The sequence below is a fragment of the Nesoenas mayeri genome, assembly GCF_963082525.1.
Source record: "Nesoenas mayeri genome assembly, chromosome: 29".
Taxonomy (NCBI): Eukaryota; Metazoa; Chordata; class Aves; order Columbiformes; family Columbidae; genus Nesoenas; species Nesoenas mayeri.
Window position 1 is genome coordinate 1,120,134 of NC_137561.1, and position 14,295 is coordinate 1,134,428.

General features: G+C 51.8%; 1 protein-coding gene and 1 pseudogene across 2 annotated transcripts in view; both read right to left on the reverse strand.

Moving 5' to 3' along the window:
- LOC308050573 (olfactory receptor 14A16-like) overlaps window positions 1-14,295 on the reverse strand; it is a gene marked incomplete at its 5' end in the record, with an annotated part of 276,539 nt that overhangs the window by 20,928 nt on the left and 241,316 nt on the right. The gene's annotated exons all lie outside the window — the stretch shown is intronic.
- LOC308050701 (olfactory receptor 14J1-like) lies at window positions 7,715-8,649 on the reverse strand (annotated as a pseudogene). The gene has a single exon. The product of its transcript is annotated as an olfactory receptor 14J1-like (transcript).

Genomic DNA, 14,295 nt, shown 5'->3' on the forward strand with positions numbered 1-14,295 from the left:
GCAGTGATTGCATCAGGCAAAGGCAAAGTGCAGCAGCTCTGATGCTGAGAAAGCCCTTGGTTTGTCTGATGAAGGACAATGGCCAAGCCTTGAGCCCCTGCCCCTGGAAGGGAGATCCTGTCCCTCACGTGTGGCTCAGGGCTCTTCCTGGGGCTGTGGGGAGTGCGATGCCCAGTGCAGGACAATGGTGTGACACTCCCTGGGGGTGCAAGGAGGCAATGGGGTGCCATGGCCATGACAACCATGTGTCTCCTCTTAGGCCTCGCTGGCAGGGACATCAGCCAGAGCCAAGGGGACAAAGACCTTGGCTCTTTCAGGGACATCCAGCCTTGCCAGTGCCCTTGGCCATGTCCACCACAGTCCATCCTGCACTGTCCCAGGCCTGTGGCTGTTTCCCCAGTGGCTGTAGACACCTCGTGTGCTTCCCCATCTTGTTCTCAGCCCAGTGTGTCCTCACCTGTGCTGCTGTCTCTCCATCCTCACCAGCTGTTCCTGGAAACACAAAGTCATGGCTGATCCAGAGTCCCTCTGAATGACCACAGGACTGCGCTCAGAATGACATTTCTTGATCCTGAGCTCCACTCTGGACCTCCAGAGCTGCAGTTTCTGATGATTTTCCTTTCTCTTTCTGTTCCCGCTACCAAAAATAGTAAAATAATATAAAATAAAAGGCGTCATCTTGGAAAGTAATTTTCAGGTTTTCTGAAGCTACTACTGCCCTTTCTTGTCATGGTTTTACCACAGCCACCAACTAAGACCATGAGAGCTGCTCACATCCTGCTCCCAGTCCCCAGGTCTGATAAGGGAGAGAACTGAATGGGAAGGGAGAAACTCGTGGGTTTAGACAAAAAATTAATAAGACGGTAAAAATAATACACTACTACTAATAATATACTTATACTAAGATATACATAAAGTAAAATATATGACACTAAGTGCAGTCCCTCACAGAACTCCAGTTATGCTGAACAGGCAGCCCAAAAGAAGAGAGCACCCTGGTCCTGAACAGCTGATCCAGCAAGAGAAAGTACAAGTGCAAAAGGCAGAGAGGCCCAAGGGCCAACTGAAAAACCGCAAAACATCGTAAAACTGAACTAACACTGAACTCCCAATAGAATGGAACTTCCGAACAGAGCTAAGCAATGTAGTCGGAAAACCAAAACTAATGGGCTGGAAAAGGCACCTCCAGCTTTATACTGAGCATGACACTAATGGCAGAGAATAGCTCGTTAATTGACCTGGATGTTAATCATGTGCTGTCCTGTCTGTGCCACCTCTTACCAGTTTGCACCTGCAGCTGCAGTCCAGAGAAGTCCTTGGTTTCACTGACAATAGTCAAGGTAAATTAAATAGAAATAGATAAATTAAATTAAGAAAATACACTCAGTGCTATCTCCCGTGTAACTCCAGTCACACGGAGCAGCCAGTCCTGCAGAAGGGAGCACCTTGGTCCTGAACAGCCCATCCCAGCCAGAGAGAGCAAAAGGGCAACAGGCAGAAAGGCCCAAAGGCCAACGGCAAAATGGCAGAACGGCAAAAGGCCGAACTGACATCGAACTCCTGACAGGATGAAACTTGTGAATGGAACTGACCAAACCAGCTGGAAAACCCAAAGTAACGAATGTAACAAGCCCAAAAGCCGGCTCCAGCTTTAGACTGAGCATGGCGCTAATCATAGGGAATATGTCATTGATGAGCCTGCATGTCAATCCAGGTGCTGTCCTGTCTGTGTCCCCTCCTGCCAATCTGCATCCACAGCTGGATGGCCAAAGAAGTCCTTGGTTTCCCTGACAACAGCCAAGATCTCAGTGAGTTCTGACATTCCTTTCATAGCAAATGACAAACATTGTAAAGCTGCTAAAAGACAAAATGAACTCTATCCCAGGGAAGAAACAGCGTTATCTCATTATTCTCATAGTAAATCTAAACAAAAGACTGTACTGGCTGTGAAGGAGAGATTTTCAAAATGCATGAAGAAAATTAATCCAATTTCATTAAAACCAGCACGTTTCCTCAGGCTCCACTTCACCAGGCTAAAGCAGTTTGGGTCTCTCAACATCTCCACACATGACCCAGACTTTCTCTGGCCACACGACAGCTCCTCCCGTTCCTCCAGAATGGGGAACCTCACACTGGGACACTCTGCTCCAGATGTGACCGCACCAGTGCTGAGTCACGATGGGCAATAACTGCCCTTGTCTGGGTGGCCACGCTCCTCCCAGTGCAGCCCAATGTGCTCATGGGCATGTTCCTGCTCAGCACCACTGAGAACTGGCTGAACATCCAGGCTCAGGGCGTTGTGACCAGTGGCACAAAGCCCAGCAGGAGGTACCATGAGGAGCACTGAAGGACACCATATCCCCAACCAACAGGTGTCTCTTGGGTCCCTGGAACCACCTCAGTGCCAAGGGGGAGATCACGGCCTGTGTGGGCTGGAGGAGATGGGGTCTGGCATGAGGGTCGAGGGGCAGTTTCTCCTGGTTGTTCATGCAGTAACAAGCTGGGCTGAATATTTGGAGAGAGGAACTCTTCCTAAGGGCCTCCAATGAGCTTGGAGATGATCTAGATGCATTCAGGGACCTTTATATCCTTGTTGTAATTATATGTGGGTCCCAGAACTGCACACAGAACTCAAGGTGAGGCCGCACTAATGCTGAATACAGCAGCATAGTCACCTCTTTTGACCACATGGCCATGCTGTGTTTGATGCACCCCAGGATGGGGGTTACTGTCTTGACAGCTGGGTGAAAGTGTTGCCTCCTGTTGACCCTGTGGCCAACCATCACGCCAGATCCCTTTCTGCAGGGCTGCTCTCCAGCCACTCTCTCCCAATCTACACTTGCACTCAGTGTTACTCTATCCCAGGTGAACAATTCAACACTTGTACTTGTTCAATTTCATGCCCAGTGCTGGGTCCTGCACTTGGGTCACAACAACCCCAGGCAGCACTACGGGCTCAGGGAAGAGTGGCTGGAAATCTGCCCAATGGAAAAGGCCCTGGGGGTGTTGATGGACAGTGACTGAACATGAGCCAGCGTGTGCCCGGGTGGCCAAGAAGGCCCCCAGCATCCCAGCATGCATCAGGAATAGTGTGACCAGCAGGACCAGGCAAGTGATCATCCCTCTGTTCTTGGCACTAGTGAGGATGCACCTCAAATTCTGTGTTCAGCTTTGGGCCCCTCACTACAAGAAAGACCTTGGGGTGCTGGAGTGAGTTCAGCGAAGGGCAACAAAGCTGGTGAGAGGTCTGGAGAACAAGTCAGATGGGGAGCAGTGGAGGTAGCTGGAGCTCTTTATCCTGGAGAACAGGAGACTGAGGGGAGACCTTTTAGCTGTCTACAGCTACCTGAAAGGAGGTTTTATCATGGAGGGTGTTGGTCTCTTCTCCCAAGTAGCAAGTCATAGGACAAGAGGAAATGGCCTCAAGTTGCACACGAGAAGGTTTAGATTGGATATTAGGAAGAAATGCTTGAGGGAAAGGGTTTTGAAGCAATGGAGCAGACTGCCCAGTGAGGTTGTGGAGTCCCCATCACTGAAGGTGTTTAAAACACAGATAGATGGGGCTCTTAGGGACATGGTTTAATGCCAGCTTTAGGTTATGGTTGGACTCGATGATCTTAAGGGTCTCTTCAAGTCCCAATTATTCTATGATTCCATGATAAGTCATGTTTGCTATTTTCTTTCTCAGAGGACCATGCAGCCTCCCTGAGAGCCAGGACTTTTCTGAGGTGTTGGAGAGACGTCTCACGGTCACACCAGCCAGTTCCACCAGCCCCTGTCTGTCCCTTCCCAGACCAAACCTTTTCTCCATATCCCAAACTTCCAGGCGAGTTTCTGGGACACAGCAAATGCTGTCCAGGTCCTCTGGGCCTGTTCAGAGAGACCAGCTTGCCAACGTGTTGATGGGCTCTCTGTGCACCTCAAAGCCTTCCTGACCATTTTTCTCAAAGTTCCACTTGCACCCAACCTTTCTGGTCCTTGAACTGTACATGAGGGGATTGAGCAGGGATGTGGGGAAGGTGTAGAAAAAAGGCTTTGTCAAACTGTCTTGGGAGGGCTGTTCTGGGCATCCCACAGTCCAGGATGAGGGTGCTATAGAAAACAGTGGCATTGGTGAGAGGTCCGGGTGGAGAAGGCCTTGTGCCTGTCTACACTGGGGTAGAGCAGTGATGCATTCATGGGAAGCCCATGTGAACAGGAAGGGGACAAGTGGCTCTAAAATGCCTTCCAGCCAGTTCTTTACCCATCACACATACACCATCCAGGCCATGAGCTGCAGCTTCTCCAGGAGATGCTGTGGGACACGGTGTCAAAGGCTTCACTGCAGTCTAAGGACACAACACCCACAGCCCGTGTGGCGCATTCACTGCCCACGACAGACTTTCCCTCATCTGCTCAGCGGTCACCTTGTCACAGAAGGAGATCAGGCTGGTCAAGCAGGACCTGCCTTTCATCAAGCCATGCTGATTGGGCCCCATTGCTCATCTGTGTGTGTGACCACACAGTCCTTTCCCAGTCATGTTCCTGCTGTTGGCCAATCCCCTGCAGAGGCAGAAGTGACCTCACAGTGCCCTCCACACCCATTGGTTCCTACTGGACTATGAGTTCCTGAGACACAAGTGACCACATGACATCGTACCCACCATCACCCTCCTTGTGGTCCAGTGTGTGAGCAGATCAAACTGAGCTGCTTTCATCATGTTTATCAAATACAATCCCTATCAAGGGTTTGAGTGGAGAAACGTTCCTCAGAGGAGCTGCTGTATTTACTCTGGGGCATTTTACATCTGTGCTTCTGCCTCTGCTTTTGTTCTCCTTCCTCTGTCTATTCTGACATGAAAGAGCTCTCCAAGGAAAAGATTCATGGAATCCTACAATAACACAGGTTGGAAGAGACCCCTGAACACCATCTCTGTCCCACTGACCTTTATGGCACCCCAAGGAACAGCTGATGGCATTTGTGCTCCCTTGGGTTCATCTCACCACATGCACACACTGGACATGCACATGATGTGTGTGTTTACAACTCATCTGGACAATGAAAACAGGGACTTATGACCTAGTGTTTCATAGAATCATAGAATGTTCTGAGTTGGAAGGACTCACAAGGATCATGGAGTCCAACTCCTGTCCCTGCACAGGACACCCCACAGGTCACCCCGTGTGTCTGAGGACGTTGTCCAGTCTCTTCTTGAACACTGTCAGGTTGGGGCCGTGACACCTCCCTGGGGAGCCTCTTCAGTGTCCAGCACCTCTGGGGGAAGGACGTTTTCATCATGTCCAACCTAAACCTCCCTTGGGACACCCTTCTTCCATTCCCTTGGGTATTGTTATCGGTCACCACAGAGAACAGATCAGTACCTTCCTTTACTTCTCCCCTTGTGAGGAAGCTGTAGCCACCATGAGGTCTCCTTTGAGTCTTTTCTTCAGCTCTGATGCTCAGAAACCCCTTGGTTTGCTTTCTGCAGCGGAAAGGAGAAGCCATCACCTCCAGGCAATGGGAAGGGGGATCCTGTCCCTCACACACGGCTCAGGGCTCTTCCTGGGACCGTGGGATGTGGGGGTGCAAGGCCCAGGGAAGGACAACACTGGGACAACAACCTCCAGCTTCCCCATGGGGCTGCAAGGAGGCAGCGAGGCCCCAGTGCCATGAGGACAACATGTCTGCTCCTGGGGTCAGTGGCAGAGACAACTGCCCTGGCCAAGGGGACACAGACTTGGGTTCTGTGGGTCCCTTCCAGCCTTACAGCGCCCTTTGCCATCTCCACCACAGGCTGTTCCACACGGTGCTGCCCCTGCCCCTCTTTCCCTGCAGGCTGCAGACACCCATCTCGCTTCCCACCTGCTCTCACCCAGCATCTCTGCACCTTCACTGCTGTGTCTGCACCCTCACCGGCTGCTCTTTGGCACACAAACCATGGGCTGATCCAGCTCCCTCTGGGTCACCTCTTGCACCACAGCACTGCCCTTCCAGTGACATTTCTTACTCCTCATATCCTGTTTGCACTTCCCAATCTGCACTTGGTAGCCAGAAGGAGACCATGTCTGAGCCTTGAAAACAGCCTGTACACAACATGCCTTTCTTTCCCCTGTCCATTCTGGTTCAGCAATCCCTTTCTTGTCCTTCACATTCCTGGACATGGCTGCAGGAGGACGTCTCCCAACACCTTCCCAGGGAGCAAGGTAGGGTGGCCAGCCTGTAATGCTCCCAGTTCCTATTCCTGCTCTTCTTCAAGATGGGTTTGAGGTCTGCGGTTTCTAAGGACCCCAGAACCATTCTGATTTCTATGGCACTTTTGAGAACACAATCCAGAATCACGGTCAAGGGTGATGTAGCAGACAGGAGCACTTGCAATGAGCCTGTCCAAGGCAGCTGAGATGAATCTCAGTGGGCCTGTGGAGTTTGTTCCTGGAGTCACACACAGAAATGTCAGAGTTTCATCAAGCATCCACAAGTGACCCTACCTCATGGGCTCCTTATGCACCCAGGGATGTTCAGAGACAGAGTCTGTCCCTTTTACACACAGAGGCAGGAGTCACAGTGTCCCTCTGGCCTCCTGTTGCCATTCAAAGGGATGGGAGGCACCTCAGCCCTGTGGCGTGTCACATGCTCTGCACTCATCTGACATGTCCCACATCATGAGGAATGGACACAGGGAGCTCAGTTCAAGGAAGAAGATCCCAGTGGGTGGTTTCCCATGAGCTGTTACTCCTAACGTGAAGTGACCTCGAGAAACTGTCTGTCCCACAGGCCTTCATGGAACGTCCAGGAATAGCTGATGGAATTTTTCCTCACTCAGGTTCATGTCACCTCACATACATGATGTGTGTGCTCACATCTCATCTGAACAGTGCAAACATGGATTTCTGACCTACTCATTCAGGGTCCCTCAGTGGAGGGAAGAACAACCTCTGTGAGATGGGGAGATAGGCCAGGGTTGCAAATGGTGGTTGTGAGGGGCCAGTCCATGATGACTGACCTGAGGCTCCTTCCATGGGGTGTCCAGTGCACAGGGGCACAGTCCAGCCCTGCTCTGCTGGTCCTGCAGGTCTCTGGCAGGAGCCTGGCTGTGAGAGGACACTGCTGTGTGCCAGCCCTGTACACACACTCTGATCAGCTGTACACTGGGGTTACATCTGTGAGACACTTTTGTACTCATATGCTTGAAGACATAAACCATCATGTTCTGTACATAGGAGATCACCTTTCTATATGGAAAGGCTGTTGTGAGGCCAGCTCTGTCACAGCAGTGCCCATTGCCTGTCCCTGCCTGCGCCCACAGCACTGACACACAGCAGGACGGTGACCAAGCTGCCAGAGCACTCAGGCCTTGCACCAACACCAGGGATGAGAAGGAGAGTGTGGAGTGGAACCAGAACAGCTCTGGAAGAACAAGCGCTGCTGCTCCCTGGCACAGCTGCCATACTGGACATGATTCCCCTACTCCAGTCACAGAAACTGTCCCTGCAGCTCCAGAAAGGCCTTGGAGTTACAATGTTAGTAGAAAAAAAATTGTGGAAAGTCCCTTTATTTTGCTCAAACACAGAGAGCATTAATTCGTCACTGACATAGCCACTCAGTGAGAAAAGCAGGCAGTGAATTACAAAGAAAATTAAAACTTTCTCACAATAAACAAACACAAGGAGAAACAAAAAATACTGCACACAGGATGAACCTGCAATGAGTTGGCCTATAACTCTTATGTAGAAGAACTTAGAGACAGTTTATAGCTTCAGAAGAAATCCAGTCATCTGTTTCCTCAGGGCATCCTTGAGCTCCTGGTTCCTCATGCTGTAGATGAGGGGGTTCACTGCTGGAGGCACCACTGAGTACAGAAAGGACAAAACCAGGTCCAGGGATGGGGAGGAGATGGAGGGGGGCTTCAGGTAGGCAAACATGACAGTGCTGACTACGAGAGAGACCACGGCCAGGTGAGGGAGGCAGGTGGAAAAGGCTTTGTGCCGTCCCTGCTCAGAGGGGATCCTCAGCACGGCCCTCAAGATCTGCACGTAGGACACCACAATGAACACAAAACAGCCAAAAGTGAAAGAAAAGCCGACTATAAGAAGACCAGCTTTCCTGAGGTAGGAGTGTGAGCAGGAGAGCTTGAGGATCTGGGGGATTTCACAGAAGAACTGGCCCAGGGCATTGCCCTTGCACAGGGTCAGTGAAAATGTATTGGCCGTGTGCAGCAGAGCAGTGAGAAACCCAGTGGCCCAGGCAGCTGCTGCCATGTGGACACAAGCTCTGCTGCCCAGGAGGGTCCCGTAGTGCAGGGGTTTGCAGATGGCAACGTAGCGGTCGTACGACATGACAGTGAGGAGACAGTATTCTGCTACTACCAAGAAGGTAAAGAGAAAGAGCTGTGCAACACATCCTGTGTAGGAGATGTTCCTGGTGTCCCAGAAGGAATTGGCCATGGACTTGGGGACAATGGTGGAGATGGAGCCCAGGTCCAGGACAGCGAGGTTGAGCAGGAAGAAGTACATGGGGGTGTGCAGGTGCTGGTCCCAGGCTATGGTGGTGATGATGAGGCCGTTGCCCAGGAGGGCAGCCAGGTAGATGCCCAGGAAGAGCCAGAAGTGCAAGAGCTGCAGCTCCCGTGTGTCTGTGAAGGGCAGGAGGAGGAACTGGGTGATGGAGCTGCTGTTGGACGTTTGCTGCCTGTGGGCATGTGGCACTGTGAAAACAGGAGAGCACGTAAAGAAATCAGGACAGAGTTCTCCCAGAAAATCTCTTCCCCCCCTCAACCAACATCCCTCTTCTACTCCCACCTGTGCCACCACATACAGAAATGTAAATTGTTCTCTCCTTTTTGGCAGCCGTTGTGGTCATGTCCCTGGCTGGAGCGTTGGTTTGTGCTTTCTGATTGTGCTGTGAGGATCAGGGCCTCTTCCTGTGGGCTCCCAAGGTGTCAACCCTGCCCTCCAGCACCGGGACCTGGGAAAGGGGGGGAGTTCTTGTGTTTATAGACAATTATAATCTACTTATATCGTAATCATAATTCACAATATCATGCCAGGGAAGCACTGGGGTGTCCTAAAGCTGTTCTGACTGGGACAGAATGGGCTCGTTCCCCAGCCCCACACATTGCACATCCCGAAGCCCCAGAGGGCATGATGGGCTTAGGGAATTTGCTCCCACAGAGACATCTGCATGGCAGGACTTGCAGCATCAGTATCTGATCTTCAGCTGAAAGTCCAACTGCAGAGAGTTTGAGGGAAGAACACAGGCAGCGGAGTCACCGAGTGGACAAGGAGACATGGCCCAGCGCTCCTGCTGAGAGAGAACAGGGAGACACGGACAGGCCCTCAGGAGCTTCTCCTTCTTGGAAGCTGGGCTGCCAAGGAAGTGCCTCAGCTCAAGACACCACAGACTTGAGGACAGAAGCTGTGGTGGGTGGGAGAGGAGCCTGGCAGCACTGCTAAGGGGTAGACATCAACACTGCAGGGGATGTCAGGGAGGTGCCCAAGTTCCCCCTGTGATGGCACTTTTGGCAGAAGGTCCCTCTCTCCCCCTGCCCAGGTCTCCATTGCCTGGAGCTGTTCCTGCCGGGAGCAGTTTCTCTGTCCCCATGTCAACTCCCTGTCACTGCTCTCAGTGTCAGTCTGTCCCACCTCCTGTGTGCTCAGCTCTTCCCTGCACAAACCTCCTGGCAGCTCAGCACTGCCCAGGAACATCTCTATGTGTGTGCGGATTCTGCTGAGAACATCATACCAGCCCTAAAGGGGCTGGAAAGGAGATGTTGCTGCTCTGTGAGCCAGAGTGTGTTGAATTGCACTCTCAGAGAAAAATAAATATCTGGAGTTTCAGCACTTCCCCGTAACTGAAAGACACATTTCCATCTTCCCTTTCCTAGCCAGCCAGCCAAGAATAGAGGACAAAAGGCAATAATTGCTTCCCTTTCAGATAATCCCTGCCTTGTTGTCCCTCTTGGAATGTCCCTGAGGGTGAGTTGTCAGCAACTCTGATCCACACAACACCCTCTCCACAGCACAAGGACCCTGTCCTGCCTGGGATCACTCCTTCCCCCCATAGCTTCTCCCCTCCTTGTTGTTTGGATCTCCACGGGCAGGCTGAGCGCTGACCCTGGCAGGCGGCAGAGTCCCTGCCCGGCACAGCCTTGGAGTGCAGGGACCCTGCTCTGCAGGACAGCCCTGGGCACCCCTGGGTGCTCCCCCGGCTTCACAGCTGTTCAACATGGCCTGACAAGAGCCCCATCCTTACAGATCCCACAAGCTGTGCCTGCGCCAGTTTCAGCAGATGCCTCCAGGAGCTACAGCTGCACTGCCCTGCACCAGAGACTTACCATGGCAAGGGCTGCAAAGGTTTCTCCTCCAGTGAGCTCTCAGTCATCCTCCAGTCCTGAGCACCTTTAATCTCTCTCTGCCTTGCTCGTCTGCTGAGATCCCCAGGCAGAGCCCTCAGCCCTGCTGCGTGTGCAGAGGAGCTGCTCCTGGGCAGAGCTGTCTCTGCAGCGCTGCCGCTGCCATGAGCTCCCTGTGTCCCAGGAGCCCAGCCCAGCTCAGCAGCACAGGAGCAGCCCACGGCGCTTTAATGACCCCTCTGGTGGGTTTGGTGCTGAGTCCATGAACCTGAGACCCTGAGGGGAAGCTGAAGAAACTTCTCAAGAAGTCAAACTCAGATGCAAACTCCAAAGTTTCCTGTAATATACACGGGTCCCACTGAGGGACAGAACTGAAGAACTGACCCCAGAGTTTGGTTAGAGCAGAAAACTGGAGGCAGTGATGACAGGTCAGGAAATGCAATGTAAATGTGTCTCTGATGCTCAGTAAACCTGAATGTGTTTCGTTAACCAAAGGACTAAGTCCTGACCCCCAACCCTGGGGAGTCAGATCCTGTCCCTCCCACATTGCCCAGGGCCCTTCCTGGGACAGTGTGATGTGGGGCTGTGCAAGGCCAAGGGCAGGACTATGGTCCCACATCTCCCAGGTTCCTGGCTGGGGACAAGGAGGGGTTTGGAGCTCATTGACAACGTCTTCCTAACACAGGTGACTGAGGAGTCAGTGGGGTGAGGTGCCCTGTGGGACTTCACACTTACAAACCAGAAAGAGTTGGTCAGGATGGAACAGTCAGGGATGGGAAAGTGGAGCTGAGGCTCCTGGGAGATGAGAACAAGGCCAAGAGCAGGATTTCAGGAGAGCAGGATTTGGCCTGCTGAGGGACCTGCTTGGGTCCTATGGGATATGACCTTGGTGTCTGCAGAGCTTTTCTCTCCCATCTCCTCCCTCCTCTCTCCCACCTGCTGTTGTGCAGTGTTTTTTACCCTTTCTCAAATACAATATCCCAGAGGTGCTGCCAGCATCACTGAGTGGCTCAGATTGGGCAAGGAGTGGGTCCATCTTGGAGCAGCTAAATCAGCTCTGTCTGACATTGGTCAAACTCCTGTTGTCTTCTCAGAGAGGTGACAACTGTAGCACACCCACACTCAGCCCCAGTCCCAAGTCTTTGCCATGTAAGCCCAGTACAGGGTGACAATATGTTGGGTGTTACAAACTACTTGATCATGGAGAAGAAATGGAAAAGATCTTCTGTCAGTAACCTGAGGAAGTCACCAGTCAACGAGTACGTTCCTATGGGGAACTGTAATTGCCCTGACATTCACTGGCCAGGGAAAGCTGGAGGTACCAAAATTCCAGAGGATCTTGGGACAAATTCTTAACATGTCTGCCTGGTGGGTCAACAAGGGTGATGCTCACCTGGATCTGGAACTGGAAAAAAAGGAGTAACTGGTGAGGGATGTGAACATCAGTGTCCACCTTGTTTGTTGTGACCAGGACACAGAGGGGTCCCAGGCACCAGAGGGGAGGGAGGAAGGCCAGCAGCAGAGCACAGGCTGGTGGGATCCAGAGGGGAAGACTTTGACATACTGGGGGATGGTGGGCAAAGTGGAGACATGGAAGTAGATCTGTAGTGTGATGGAGCTCAGGAAATCTGATAATCCTTACAGGACAGGCTGCTCCAAGCACAAGAATGATCCCTCCACCTGAGGTGCTGATGCCACCTGTTCTGGAAAGGGAGGGAAGGGCGAGCAGGGAAGGGAATAGAAGAAATTTGGCTTTATTGCTCTTTGTTGTGGAAATTGTCTCGGTTTTGCAATTCCTGAAATCCCCCTAATTATCCACACGACACTTGAAGCCTTTAGGAAAATGATGCAAAGAGCCTTTGCTTGTAAGAGGATTTTTGATGTTCATGAGCCCTCTGCTGCCATGATCCTGAACTGCAACTACTGAAAGAATGAACAAACCTCTAATGAAGTGAAAGGCAGAAGCAAACCCCAAGTTTCTGAGGGTGTTTGGACCCCATGAAGGGCCATCACTGACACAGCTGTGAAGGAAACAACCAGTGCAGGTCCCTGTCCCTGGAGGCTGGTGAAGGAAAGACTTGGAGACACTTTTTCCAGGCGGTGAGGGCCATGTGGAGGTGGCTCTGATGCCATGACAGCCCTTGATGCTTGTTCATCACCAGAATGGCTGAGCCCTGACCCCTGGGACCTGGTAGATCTTTCTGAACTGTTTTTCAAGGCTTTTCCTCTGGTCAGTGTGAGTGTTTTGTGTTTTAGGGGTGGTGTTTATTTCAAGTGCTGTTGCTTTAACTGCAAGGCTCTGGTTTTCTGTGGAGTTGGAAATGCCTGTGAATTCCTCACAACTCATCCAGCTTCTTTCATACACCTGGCAATGGTCACCAGTCACCTCAGTGTCCCAGTCCCAAACTTGCTCGAATCCCCTATTTGGATCCATACCCATCACTGCAGGAGGTTGATGGATCCACCAGGCTCATGGATGATTCCTGAGGACCATCCAAGTGCTGGCAGTGTAAGAGAGGAGCAGAGCAGGGTCAGCTCATGGGCCATGACTGAGCACAGCCACCCCAGCAGCAGCCGTTCCCCATCTCCCAGGCACAGCCATGCCCACAGCATGCAAATGGCACTGCCATACATGATTAGCCCAAGAGAGGCCTTTCTTCCTTCCATATTCCCAGGAAAATCTTCCTCCTGTTCCTCCTCCACCTGCAGACATCAACTGCTTTCCACTGCTGGGCTCAGACATGGCTGGAAGGGTTCACTGAAGTCATCAGCCATCGCATTGCTTCTCCCTGACATGCCCTGACCCTCTCCCACACCTACAATGGCCAATCACGGCTGCTCAGGCCTCCCGCTCTTCAGAAGAGGCCTCGAGCTTCTTGGTTCTTCCTGGTGCTTATTATGAACTTCCTCGCTCTCTCCAGAGTTCACGGTTACATTTCTTGTCCATAACAGCCCCTTTATGACCATGTCTCACTAAATGGTTGTGTTTGTATGATCATTTGTGCAGAAAGGGCAGTCACAGGACAGCACCCAATATGTCAAAACTGATGCCCAGTGAAATGCCGTAAAGCCCCGATGAGTTCCCCTGTGTCTGTGTCTCTCCTGGAAGGAGTCTGTCCCGAGAAGGGGATCCAGCTCCTGCCACTCTCTGCAGAGGCACATGAGCAGTGTCCATCACCTGGGGACACAAAGGGTGACGTTTGCCAGACCACCCGTCATCTGAACCACTTAGATGTGCTTGTGGATGGGGTATGGAGCCTTATAGTGCAAATACCTATGTAATTGTCATTGCCAGAGGGGCTATCACAGATGAAGAGTACTATTTTACAGATATGTAAATATAAGCATATACGACTGACATTCCTAGACATATTACACAAACACTTGAAGGATTATTCATGCCTTTAACATGATTATCCTCAGAAGGCCACCAGCTTTGCATCTCAGGAAATGGGATCCAGAGTCCAAGGGCAGGATGGTTTGGGCTCTGTGCTGGGATCTGGAAACTGAAACGTGCTCCCATCTCCCAGCCCCCTGCCCTCCTCAGTGAGGGTGTGAGACATTCTGCCAGCGAGGGCTGAACTCACAGCCATGACCAGTATCTTACGTCTAACTGCAGCCAATGGTGTCCTGCCAGCTCAGGATTGGAGCTTCCATTGCTGGAGGTGTTTAAAAGACATGGAGATGTGGAGCTATGGGACCTGGTTTAGTGGTAGACTTGTCACTGTTTGATTTACGGTTGGACTCCATGTTCTTAAGGGTCTTTTCCAGCCTAAATGATTCTCTGATTCTCTGATTTGGGTTGAAACCATTTCAGTTCCATCACCTCCAGGTTCCCTCGTAGGTGGCTGTTGTGTGGCACAACTGTCCTGGCTCTCCAGGCAGGTTGGGCACTGGGTTGGTGTCTGCATTGGCAGTTTTCCCCTTCCTGGGGTAAAAGGCTGTTGAGCAGAGACAGTTGCAGAGA